Here is a 14,654-nt window from a genome sequence, read left to right as displayed (position 1 = left end):
ATTTAATTATGTTGACCTAATTAATCCAACCAAATCCAACCCATTAAATTTTGATTGAGTCAGGTAACAGGTTCATTTAAACACGACCCAATCCAACTCGCTTACACTCCTACAGCCTACCTTATAATGAATACAAATTCCTATACAATTATTTCTAAAAATAAAAGGACAAACAAAATAAGACCAATATTGACTATATAAAGCCTAAAGTCCATAGAATCCAAAACTAGGTCCAACACGACTAAGACACTAAAACCCTAATCTATGAAGCCCAAAATACAACAATAAAAATATATGATATAAACATTTGGATGAAACATATGGGCCTCAAGATATAATCCAAGTGAATAGTAGCTTGAGCCCATCAACCTTAATGTTAGCTCAATCTTCTTGCATCCTTCTAGCCATACCCCTAGTTGTGGGTCCTTTGGCTAGCCCATTTCCATCATGATGACCATGAGGAAGTCATAGTGCTGATTTTTTTTATTGACTTTAATCTTCATTATTGTAGAAAAGATTAGGTTATCGTTATTTTTTTTCTATTGATTTTTATCATGAAAGTTTTGCAATTATTAATCTAGAAGATTCTTATAATGAATTTGAGGTGTTTGTTAAAAAAAATAATACTTTACTAAAGAATGCAAGTAATTGGACCATTTCATGGTCTTGACAATCATGGTTGTCTGACTTTAATTTATTATTAACTATACTTTTATTCAAGTAAAGAATACATTAAGAGATGAAGTTAAGTATTCCAAAATTTGAAAAAAATTGTACTTAGTAGACAAGATGTTTCAATGTGTTGCTAATGACGTAAACCACTACCCAAAGTTTATAATCATCATTGTCAATGTCAATTTTTCATACATTGCCAAAAAAAATTGTATAGTAATCATTAAATTTTTCAACACAAATTTCATACATTGCTAACTTTTCTCATGTTTTTCTTCCAAATGAGGTTGCTTTGTTGAGGTGGGGCATCTCTAGGCAGGAAGTTTACTCATCTCTTTGGAGTATGGGTAGTTAAAAGGCCCTAGGTCTCGATGGTGTAAGTACTATGTTCTTCTGATCTCATTGACATAAAGTTGGGGATGACCCCGTTGATCTTATTCATAAGATCTTTCATAACCTTGAGATTGTTGCTAACATAAATGAAACCTTTATAACTCTCATTCCCAAAAGGGAGGGAGCCTATAAGTTAAAGAACTTTGAACTAATTGGATTATGAAATGTTTCCTATAAACAAGTCACCAAGATATTGACTTACAAAATCCTTGGTCTTATGGAAAAACTTGTTGAGTCCTACCAAGTTAGTTTCATTCCCAACAAGCACAGTGGGGGATAATATCACTATTGCGTAGAAATTTTTTTACCCGATGAGGGTAAAAAAGGTAAAAAAGGGCAAAAAGGGTTGGATGGATATCAAAATCAATCTTGAAAAGGCCTATGATCGCTTGAAGTGAGATTTCATCTAAGAATTGCTTAATGATAATTACTGTCCTACATTAACCTGATATGGATTTGTATTTCCTCTGCTAAGATGCAGTTGTTGTGGAATGGTGAGTTGTTGGATGAGTTCCTACCTAAACATAAGGTAAGACAAGGCAGCCTAATTTCTCCCTATTTGTTTGTGTTTTTTTTAAAGAGCCTCACTCATCTGGTAAATCTTGTGATTCATAAGAAAGCTTGGAAGTCGATAAAGATCAATAAGAGGGGTCCTCTTATATCCCATCTCGCCTTTGTTGATGATATCCTTTTGTTTGCTAAAGCCACTCTTAACCAAGTTAATGTTGCTTAACTAGCTCTACAACTCTTCTATGAAAGCTCTAGTGCCAAGGTGAGTGGGGAGAATTCATGCATCTACTTCTAAACAAATGTTGGCCAACATGTTAGGAACAATATTCTGAGTCGAATTAAATTCCAATGTAATAGGATCTTGGCAAATATTTGAGGGTTCCTATTTTGCACAACAAAGTCAACGAAAAAACTTTTAGTTTTATTTTGAATAAGATCAATAAAAGGCACAGTCTTGACATGCCAATATGCTCTCTATGGCTAGTAGAGTTACCTTTACTAAATTCGTTTTACAAGGCTTGTTGACTTATGTTATGCAGTCAACCCTTATCCTTACGTCCATTTGTGAAGCTATTGATAAGAAGTGTTGTGCCTTTGTGTGGAGGGATAGTGATGAGTCTAAGAAAAATCATATAGTTGCTTCAGATAAACTGTGTAAGCCTAAAATAACAAGTGGATTAAGGTTGAGGTTAGCTAGAACTACCAACAAAACAAAAATAAATGACAAAAGAGGAGAAAATAAAATCTTTTTTTCTTCTTTTGTTTCTTAGAATGTTGATCTAAAATATGAAATCCGAAAGTTGAGAGCCAATTCATAGGACAAAATGGCGTATGTTACGCTTTTTTTTTTTTTTTTTTTTGCATTGCAATTAGTTTCTACTGATACTTCAAATTGGTATCCAATGTATAGTTATGGTTGACCAAATTGTATAACTAACGTGAAAACAAGCATCCCCAATATGAAAGATAAAACCAAAGTAACCAATATGTTAATTAATTTTTTAATTTTGCCACAAGTATTTTCCAATTTGCTAAGTTAGAAACTAACTTCATTTGTTACCATGAGTGTCATTAACTCCAAAAGTTTTCGAACACGATAGAGATTAATATATTAATTAATCTATTTTTATACATAGATACACACACACACACACACACATATATATATATATATATATATTATTTTAATCTAAAAATTGGAATAGACAATTACCTAATTGATTTCTAGAAAAGTTAACTAGAATACTATATTTCTATCGTGATTAATTTTTTTTGGCAAAATGCTTTTAATATTTATTCTATTTTTAATTTTTTAATTTAATTCAAAATTCTCTATGTGAAAATCACAACAAAGAACAAATAAGATTAATAATATAAATTAATATGAGAATTATAATTGATATTTACCCTCTTATTTTTTATAATCGAGGGTTTACTTCTTTTTAGTTCAATGGATTCATAATTTTTTATGAATGATAAGTTATACAAAAGAAATAAATAAAATTAGAGTAATTATGAAAAATTAATCATGTCTAATATAGAAGCATAATTTTAAAATCTAGACCTATGAGTCGGCAAATCATTAGTTGAATAGATAGATCACTAATTAAATTGTATAAACTAATAAACTAATATAAATAAATTTAATTTAATATAGGTATATGTATTGTAATTGTTAAACATAAGAACAAAATCTCATTTGTCAAAGTGGTTAAGTGAGCTAGCCTTTATCACTAAGTCTAAGTTTTGTTTCCTACTTGGTGCAACTTTATTATATTTTTATTTTCCCAATCAATTCAACTTTGCATTGGGACAAACTACATCTTGAGCCACCATCAGCATGCAACAAAACCTAGATCAAGATAAATAAGTCACAAAAAATGACCTAATCGATCCATTAGTGATAAAAGTATAATTCATGATTATTAATCTAATAATAATAATAATATGTTATACAATTGATTTATGATAAAATTAAATTATTTTAATTATATGTTTCTATTATGTGAATGAATATACACAATTATTTTAATTATAGTATTTTTCGCTTAAGGGATATCATATGAAGAAAAAAATTACAATTAACAATATGAATGATCTAACATAGTTAACATCTTTTAGATGTTGCAATGCATCTGTTTTGAGTTCTACAACAACTATATATGTTTTAAAGTTACTTGAAATTTCAATTTTATGAACAAGTTATTTCTTTATATTTATGTGAGTTTCATATTTAACTATTTTGTTGTAAAATTATTTAGACATTTATTTGCAAGAATGTGAGTTATTATTTCTTGAAGTAAAAAGTGGTTCATACTAAGTAAGTAACATGAGTTATCCGCAAGATTTATAAACCCACATGAAGTGAATGTTAGAAAACAAGAAGGGAAGGGGTTAAATTGTTTCCTTTTAAACATTGTTTCTTTTTAATTTAGTTTCTTAGAAAACATGTTGTTTGAATAAAATTAGTTTTTATATTGAGCATATTTTACTAGAATAGTTTCTCAATTTACTTGTTCATGATCCAGATTATGCAGTGATATAATAGTAAATGCAAAAGCTAAATAAATAAGTAAAGAGACCAGGAAAGAAAGAATGGACACAAAATTTATATTAGTTCACTCCAACTATGCTACATTCAGTCCTCACATAACCTCGTGGGATTTTTCATTAAAGCTACAACCAATTGTTGCATAATTCAACCACGTGCTAATACAACAACGGCTACACAGCCACCTATTGTTATCAACAATACTTAGTCACTTGTTGAGAAACTTCACTCAACCACATGTTTAGAAGGATAACCTCACAACCACTTATTATGAGACCACACACAACACTTGTTGTGATTTTTCTTTCCCTTCCTACAACATTATACTCTCATTGCTAGCTAGGAAATGTTTACATAAATAGTATTTCTTGTGTTCTTGTAGAGAGCAAAGATTACAAGTCAATCTCCTTCTATGGAACTTTCACCAAGGAAGGTATCTCACTTATTTTTCTATTACAAATCAAAATTACAAATATGAAGTGGATCTCTTTGAAAAATTAGAGTATAACTCATTAAGCTTAAGTGATTTCTCTTTTTCTTTGTTCTTACTTACTTCAAAATGAGATCATTATATCCCCCTTTCCAGTTGTCGACACCAACTTCTCCATGGAACTGCCCTCTTTCGTCGAACCCCAGCTGCTGCTCTTGCTCCGGCCATGGCGAAACCGCGGCGACGACGGCGGCGACCGCGCTGCTCCGCCGAGGCGGCTGTACCCGTGCATTTGGTTTCGTGGATTTGAGATCCGCGCAATTCGAGCCTGAAAAGTTCCGCCAAAATTACCAAGTTTGATTGCACGAACACATTGGTTGAATTTGAGTGCGAGATAATGCAGAGCGCGTGTGTGCGGTCGAAATGGGAAAGGAATGGCGAAATTCGGGCTTTTTTTTTTCTCACGAAAAGAAAATTCCGAGAAAAGGGAAAGAAAGGGCTTTGCGTTTGTCGGTAAAGAAATGAGCGAGCGAGAAAAGAGGCAGTGTGTGAGATGATAGTTGTACCACTACTCGCACTCCGTATTGGTGGTGGGGAAGAAAGAGCTTGCTGAAGGGAGAAATAAAGATGGTCACGTGCTATGCGCGTGTTCATTTGAGAACATCACAAACTACACAATCGCTCATGGAGAAACAATGATGGATTGAAAAAAAAAAACACTAAGGTTACGTTCAATAAAATGATAACCAAACACACTCATAGTGTGTCAAATCCACCCTTTCATAATTGAACCGATGGCTTTAACGTATTTTTAATTTTTAATTAACGTAAATTTAATTTTTTTGAAGGAGAAATGTGGAAACAAATTTTAGAATTGGTCTCATTTATTATTTTTCTCATTTCATCTCTTAATAATTCATAATTAGTCTTATCACTTAATGTGATTCACTAATTTATTTAATGTGATTCATTGGAATTTTTTTTAATCAATTAGAATTACAGTAATAATAAAATTTCAACCTATAATTATATGTATATTACTCCAAACTTTCATCATTAGGTTATTTTTTTTAAAATCTTTACCACAAATAATTGTTCTGTTTAAAAAAAATTATTTACTATCCCATTTTTAACATATCCAAACAATTCTTTCATTTCACCTTATTTTTATCTTAATATATATATATATATATATATATATATATATATATATATATATATATATTAAAGAAGTTCTTCAACATTTTCCCCAAACAAATCATATATTCTTTTATGTGTATTTGTCTTTTTCTTTACCTCACCAAAACAATGGGATAGTAATCCTCAATAATTACAAACAATTTATTCATAGGTTGAGCTCATCAAAACAAAAGGCCTTTGCGCACAATTTTAATTTTAATAGATTCTACTATATGTACTCTATTACCGAAAAGAAGATTATATTTACCTAAATCTGTATGTATTTGATATCCCATTCAAAGGTCATGCAAGGTTTTGTTTTAGTTGTTTTGTTTGTAAATAATTTTATTTGATTCATTGTTTATAGTCTATTATAAATCACAAAGGAATAACCTACTAGCAATGTAAGTGGGTATAAGTAGTTCGTGAATTCGAACCGATCTAAATCAATTCAATAAGTTTGGATTAAATTTTTTCAATGTTTGAGTTAGACCTAACCTAACCAAAACCCGACATTATATGGGTTGGATAATGGGTTATCGACCCAAATCAATTCAACAAGTTTGGATCGAATATTTTCAATGCTCGAGTTAGACCCAACTTGACCAAAATCCCGACACTGTACGAGTTGGATAACGGGTTTTGTATTTTCAACTCGTTACCCGACCTAACCTAGTCATATATAATAATAATAATAATAATAATAATAATAATAATAATAATAATAATAATAATATTATTATTATTATTATTATTATTATTTGAATGATCATTTGTTCAAGACAATACTCACTATCACTTTTATTTAGTAACGAGTTTTGTATTTTAGGTTGGTAGAATTGTAAAATATAATATATTTATTTTAAATTTTATTTTTTATTAATTAATATTGATTTTTTTAGTTGATAATAATATAGCAAATTAATAAATTTATTTTAGAATTAAAATTGTATCATTGTTTGCTTTATAGGTTGATAACATTGTATTTGCAACAATTTATCAAATACTTTACATCTATTTTGAAATATTTAAATTTATATATAAATAAATAAATTTAATTATGTTGACCTAATTAATCCAACCAAATCCAACCCATTAAATTTTGATTGAGTCAGGTAACAGGTTCATTTAAACACGACCCAATCCAACTCGCTTACACTCCTACAGCCTACCTTATAATGAATACAAATTCCTATACAATTATTTCTAAAAATAAAAGGACAAACAAAATAAGACCAATATTGACTATATAAAGCCTAAAGTCCATAGAATCCAAAACTAGGTCCAACACGACTAAGACACTAAAACCCTAATCTATGAAGCCCAAAATACAACAATAAAAATATATGATATAAACATTTGGATGAAACATATGGGCCTCAAGATATAATCCAAGTGAATAGTAGCTTGAGCCCATCAACCTTAATGTTAGCTCAATCTTCTTGCATCCTTCTAGCCATACCCCTAGTTGTGGGTCCTTTGGCTAGCCCATTTCCATCATGATGACCATGAGGAAGTCATAGTGCTGATTTTTTTTATTGACTTTAATCTTCATTATTGTAGAAAAGATTAGGTTATCGTTATTTTTTTTCTATTGATTTTTATCATGAAAGTTTTGCAATTATTAATCTAGAAGATTCTTATAATGAATTTGAGGTGTTTGTTAAAAAAAATAATACTTTACTAAAGAATGCAAGTAATTGGACCATTTCATGGTCTTGACAATCATGGTTGTCTGACTTTAATTTATTATTAACTATACTTTTATTCAAGTAAAGAATACATTAAGAGATGAAGTTAAGTATTCCAAAATTTGAAAAAAATTGTACTTAGTAGACAAGATGTTTCAATGTGTTGCTAATGACGTAAACCACTACCCAAAGTTTATAATCATCATTGTCAATGTCAATTTTTCATACATTGCCAAAAAAAATTGTATAGTAATCATTAAATTTTTCAACACAAATTTCATACATTGCTAACTTTTCTCATGTTTTTCTTCCAAATGAGGTTGCTTTGTTGAGGTGGGGCATCTCTAGGCAGGAAGTTTACTCATCTCTTTGGAGTATGGGTAGTTAAAAGGCCCTAGGTCTCGATGGTGTAAGTACTATGTTCTTCTGATCTCATTGACATAAAGTTGGGGATGACCCCGTTGATCTTATTCATAAGATCTTTCATAACCTTGAGATTGTTGCTAACATAAATGAAACCTTTATAACTCTCATTCCCAAAAGGGAGGGAGCCTATAAGTTAAAGAACTTTGAACTAATTGGATTATGAAATGTTTCCTATAAACAAGTCACCAAGATATTGACTTACAAAATCCTTGGTCTTATGGAAAAACTTGTTGAGTCCTACCAAGTTAGTTTCATTCCCAACAAGCACAGTGGGGGATAATATCACTATTGCGTAGAAATTTTTTTACCCGATGAGGGTAAAAAAGGTAAAAAAGGGCAAAAAGGGTTGGATGGATATCAAAATCAATCTTGAAAAGGCCTATGATCGCTTGAAGTGAGATTTCATCTAAGAATTGCTTAATGATAATTACTGTCCTACATTAACCTGATATGGATTTGTATTTCCTCTGCTAAGATGCAGTTGTTGTGGAATGGTGAGTTGTTGGATGAGTTCCTACCTAAACATAAGGTAAGACAAGGCAGCCTAATTTCTCCCTATTTGTTTGTGTTTTTTTTAAAGAGCCTCACTCATCTGGTAAATCTTGTGATTCATAAGAAAGCTTGGAAGTCGATAAAGATCAATAAGAGGGGTCCTCTTATATCCCATCTCGCCTTTGTTGATGATATCCTTTTGTTTGCTAAAGCCACTCTTAACCAAGTTAATGTTGCTTAACTAGCTCTACAACTCTTCTATGAAAGCTCTAGTGCCAAGGTGAGTGGGGAGAATTCATGCATCTACTTCTAAACAAATGTTGGCCAACATGTTAGGAACAATATTCTGAGTCGAATTAAATTCCAATGTAATAGGATCTTGGCAAATATTTGAGGGTTCCTATTTTGCACAACAAAGTCAACGAAAAAACTTTTAGTTTTATTTTGAATAAGATCAATAAAAGGCACAGTCTTGACATGCCAATATGCTCTCTATGGCTAGTAGAGTTACCTTTACTAAATTCGTTTTACAAGGCTTGTTGACTTATGTTATGCAGTCAACCCTTATCCTTACGTCCATTTGTGAAGCTATTGATAAGAAGTGTTGTGCCTTTGTGTGGAGGGATAGTGATGAGTCTAAGAAAAATCATATAGTTGCTTCAGATAAACTGTGTAAGCCTAAAATAACAAGTGGATTAAGGTTGAGGTTAGCTAGAACTACCAACAAAACAAAAATAAATGACAAAAGAGGAGAAAATAAAATCTTTTTTTCTTCTTTTGTTTCTTAGAATGTTGATCTAAAATATGAAATCCGAAAGTTGAGAGCCAATTCATAGGACAAAATGGCGTATGTTACGCTTTTTTTTTTTTTTTTTTTGCATTGCAATTAGTTTCTACTGATACTTCAAATTGGTATCCAATGTATAGTTATGGTTGACCAAATTGTATAACTAACGTGAAAACAAGCATCCCCAATATGAAAGATAAAACCAAAGTAACCAATATGTTAATTAATTTTTTAATTTTGCCACAAGTATTTTCCAATTTGCTAAGTTAGAAACTAACTTCATTTGTTACCATGAGTGTCATTAACTCCAAAAGTTTTCGAACACGATAGAGATTAATATATTAATTAATCTATTTTTATACATAGATACACACACACACACACACACATATATATATATATATATATTATTTTAATCTAAAAATTGGAATAGACAATTACCTAATTGATTTCTAGAAAAGTTAACTAGAATACTATATTTCTATCGTGATTAATTTTTTTTGGCAAAATGCTTTTAATATTTATTCTATTTTTAATTTTTTAATTTAATTCAAAATTCTCTATGTGAAAATCACAACAAAGAACAAATAAGATTAATAATATAAATTAATATGAGAATTATAATTGATATTTACCCTCTTATTTTTTATAATCGAGGGTTTACTTCTTTTTAGTTCAATGGATTCATAATTTTTTATGAATGATAAGTTATACAAAAGAAATAAATAAAATTAGAGTAATTATGAAAAATTAATCATGTCTAATATAGAAGCATAATTTTAAAATCTAGACCTATGAGTCGGCAAATCATTAGTTGAATAGATAGATCACTAATTAAATTGTATAAACTAATAAACTAATATAAATAAATTTAATTTAATATAGGTATATGTATTGTAATTGTTAAACATAAGAACAAAATCTCATTTGTCAAAGTGGTTAAGTGAGCTAGCCTTTATCACTAAGTCTAAGTTTTGTTTCCTACTTGGTGCAACTTTATTATATTTTTATTTTCCCAATCAATTCAACTTTGCATTGGGACAAACTACATCTTGAGCCACCATCAGCATGCAACAAAACCTAGATCAAGATAAATAAGTCACAAAAAATGACCTAATCGATCCATTAGTGATAAAAGTATAATTCATGATTATTAATCTAATAATAATAATAATATGTTATACAATTGATTTATGATAAAATTAAATTATTTTAATTATATGTTTCTATTATGTGAATGAATATACACAATTATTTTAATTATAGTATTTTTCGCTTAAGGGATATCATATGAAGAAAAAAATTACAATTAACAATATGAATGATCTAACATAGTTAACATCTTTTAGATGTTGCAATGCATCTGTTTTGAGTTCTACAACAACTATATATGTTTTAAAGTTACTTGAAATTTCAATTTTATGAACAAGTTATTTCTTTATATTTATGTGAGTTTCATATTTAACTATTTTGTTGTAAAATTATTTAGACATTTATTTGCAAGAATGTGAGTTATTATTTCTTGAAGTAAAAAGTGGTTCATACTAAGTAAGTAACATGAGTTATCCGCAAGATTTATAAACCCACATGAAGTGAATGTTAGAAAACAAGAAGGGAAGGGGTTAAATTGTTTCCTTTTAAACATTGTTTCTTTTTAATTTAGTTTCTTAGAAAACATGTTGTTTGAATAAAATTAGTTTTTATATTGAGCATATTTTACTAGAATAGTTTCTCAATTTACTTGTTCATGATCCAGATTATGCAGTGATATAATAGTAAATGCAAAAGCTAAATAAATAAGTAAAGAGACCAGGAAAGAAAGAATGGACACAAAATTTATATTAGTTCACTCCAACTATGCTACATTCAGTCCTCACATAACCTCGTGGGATTTTTCATTAAAGCTACAACCAATTGTTGCATAATTCAACCACGTGCTAATACAACAACGGCTACACAGCCACCTATTGTTATCAACAATACTTAGTCACTTGTTGAGAAACTTCACTCAACCACATGTTTAGAAGGATAACCTCACAACCACTTATTATGAGACCACACACAACACTTGTTGTGATTTTTCTTTCCCTTCCTACAACATTATACTCTCATTGCTAGCTAGGAAATGTTTACATAAATAGTATTTCTTGTGTTCTTGTAGAGAGCAAAGATTACAAGTCAATCTCCTTCTATGGAACTTTCACCAAGGAAGGTATCTCACTTATTTTTCTATTACAAATCAAAATTACAAATATGAAGTGGATCTCTTTGAAAAATTAGAGTATAACTCATTAAGCTTAAGTGATTTCTCTTTTTCTTTGTTCTTACTTACTTCAAAATGAGATCATTATATCCCCCTTTATAGGCACTTAACAAATAGATACTTTAGAACTTATTTTATTCTTTATATTTGATGTTGACATCACTATACTTTCTTGTATTTGTTTGTCTTTACAAATAAGGTGCTTTCTGAGCAAGTCTTCACTTCAACTTCAAGTCATCTAAACCAGGTCTTTAAAACAAATCTTTTAAGAAGAAATGGTTTAGTTGAAGATTTTTTTATTAGCAACTTGAGATAGTCATTTAGTTGCTTGAGATAGAGATTATCACTAGTGCTAATCAACATTCCTTGACATATAATTAATTTTCCATTAAGTAATCATAAATATGTCTTGTGAATCTTTCCTTTTATTCAAGAACATATCATGTCATACAACCTTCTAACCAGTCTAATTGTTTTTTGTTCAAACACTTGAACAAAATCATTAACGCACGCATGAATACTCTTTTTTTACTAAATTTGAGACTAAGCATTTGTTATTATTAAAGTTAGGATAAGGCAGATTCAACACCACTCGATCAAATTGCACTTAAAATATGCTATCCATTCGAATAAATATGGGTTTTGGGTTGATTAAGTATCATAAGTTTTAAATGGATTGTTTTGGTCAGTTGTGAGTTAAAAAAAAATTGTTGGTACCTACAATCGACCAAATAACTATATATATATATATATATATATATATATATATATATATAAATGGAATACAACTGATGTGTATTTTTGTTCAAAGTCATGTTTTGCAAAATTCAACATTTCAAAATTTACCATCCTTATTTGGTACTGTGTTAGACCTCACACAAGTTGAAAACTTGACTCTTTAAAGCAAAGGGTTGGAAACATTCCTCGAGTTTATGTTTTTTCTATCATTTTTTCATTTCTTCACCTCAAGAAGAGACCTTTGTATGTTGCATGTTTCCTATAAAGCTTTTTCCATGACTTCTAATGAGTCCACCACATTATGTCTTGTCAGTAAGCTATTTTATTGTGGCATGACGTTTTATGATGCTTGACCGAGACATGCTGGTGGTCACCACCTACACCTCTTCGCCTATGATAAAATTTATTTTTAATTATAATTTATTGTTAATTTCAGAAATTAATATTATACTTATATTTGTAATTTTTTAAATTTTATATAATTTATATTTTTTGCATTTATAATTAAATATAAATAAAATTGTAGTGAAATTGAGATAATATTTATGAAACATACATAATTAAATTAAAATTTCAAATAAATTAAAATTACATAACATTAAATTTGTGAAAATTACACAACAAAATAAACTGAAATTTAAGGTTGTTGACGGTAAAGGCATTTCTTCTTGGAGTGACTTACATTTCGACACAAAGAACATTTTTTTGGTTGTTCCGGTTCAATCATATCCATTTCAGTACAGCTTCGGAATGATTTCGGACGATCTTTTTTATTTCTAATCTTTTTTGGATTTCATATGATTTGTGATTCCTCACATTTCGACCAATAAGTTTCGTTAGGCAGTTCACCAAATAATTTGTTATACACATTTGAAACATACTCTAATGTGTATACTTGATCTATGTAAGATTTGTAATTCTGGTGAACATGCTTACATGCAACAACAACATAGGAGCATGACATGTGTAGCTTTTGGAATTTTCCACAGTCACACCACTTGTCATGTAGTCTAACCGTGAAATTTTCAGTTGGTCATCTTTCCCTTGGGTTAATGGTCTCTTGTACCAGAAAACATATACTGCAATGATCAAATTTGAGGGCATGATGACTATTAGCCTTCAATTCTACATCTCTCATGACCCTATTGAATATTTTAGTATAAACTTGGCCAATCCTAAGTTTAGCATGGACTTTCTTCCCTCTTTTAATGAATAAGGAATTATATCTCTTATAAGTCGACATTATAATTGTAGAAATTGGCAAATTTCTTGTTTTTCTAAGAATGGAATTTATTGCCTCTGCCAAGTTGGTAGTCATGTGTCCCCATCATCGATCACCGTTCCATGCAAGAGTTCATTGTTCTTTTGATATAGTGTTGAACCATTCAATTACACCTTCAGTTTCTGGTTCGCTCCTTAGTGTGTTGTAGTAGTAATTGAATCTTGGCTCAACCATCCCATAAGCTATGAAATCAGATGAGCAAAAAAGAACAATTTAGTATTGTTGAAATATGGTCAAACAAATAAAAATAATTAATGATAATTTGAAATAAAAAAGAGCTACATACCTATTTTGATGATTAATTTTTTTCTTTCTGCATTCTTGAAATGCGTCATGAAGTTTTGGGCATTATGGCGAATACAAAACACATGCATTGAATTCTCCAGTATCCAACCACTGCCTTGTTTAGCTTAGGCATTTTTTATGGACTCGTGCCGGTCAAAAATTAAGCAAAGGCTATCTTGAGAGCAAGCATGTCTTTTTAGGTAATGTAGAAAGAAAAACCATGCATATGCTATTTTACCCTCAACAATGGCAAAGGCAATTGGAAAGATTTTGTTGTTACCTTCTTGAGCCATGGCCACCAGGAGATTTCTTTTGTATTTTCCATACAAGAATGTGCCATCAACTTGAAAAATGGGCTTGTAGTATTTGAAACCATTGATACAAGGTTTAAATGTCCAAAATACTCTATGGAATTGAACATAATCATGAACCATCTCACCTTGTTGGTTGTATAGTGGCCTTATTTGCTTCTCAACAACAAATCTATTAAGAAATATTGTCATGACTTTGAGCAACTTAGGTAAATCATGGTAAGATTGTTCTCAATTGCCTTATAAGTCTTCAATTGCCTCTTGCTTTGCCATCCATGCTTTGTGATATGATATTGTGTACCCTTTCAGCACTTTTAATGTGTGTTATTATTGTTGGAATTGAAATTGATGGATCACTCTCCACCAATGCAAGAATACTTTTGCTAATATATACATAGCCAAGGTTGACATGTTCTTGTGTGATAACAGGGGATGAACAAGAATGTTCATCTGATAACTTATGAACCTCCCATTTTTGGCTTCTATTAATGAAAGCCGTTTTGCACCTCCAATCGTATCCATTGTTAATACATCGTGCAACAATTAATATTGGTGACGATTTCTCCACCCTGTAATACAAATCTTTGTTTATGTGGTGCATGTTTAAAACATGTTGGTCTTCTTCCTTTGTGTTGAAAGTCATG

The sequence above is a fragment of the Cajanus cajan genome, chromosome 10 (genome assembly GCF_000230855.2).
Source record: "Cajanus cajan strain Asha chromosome 10, NIPB_CcT2T_4, whole genome shotgun sequence".
NCBI classification, from domain to species: Eukaryota; Viridiplantae; Streptophyta; class Magnoliopsida; order Fabales; family Fabaceae; genus Cajanus; species Cajanus cajan.
This window is presented reverse-complemented; position numbering follows the sequence as displayed.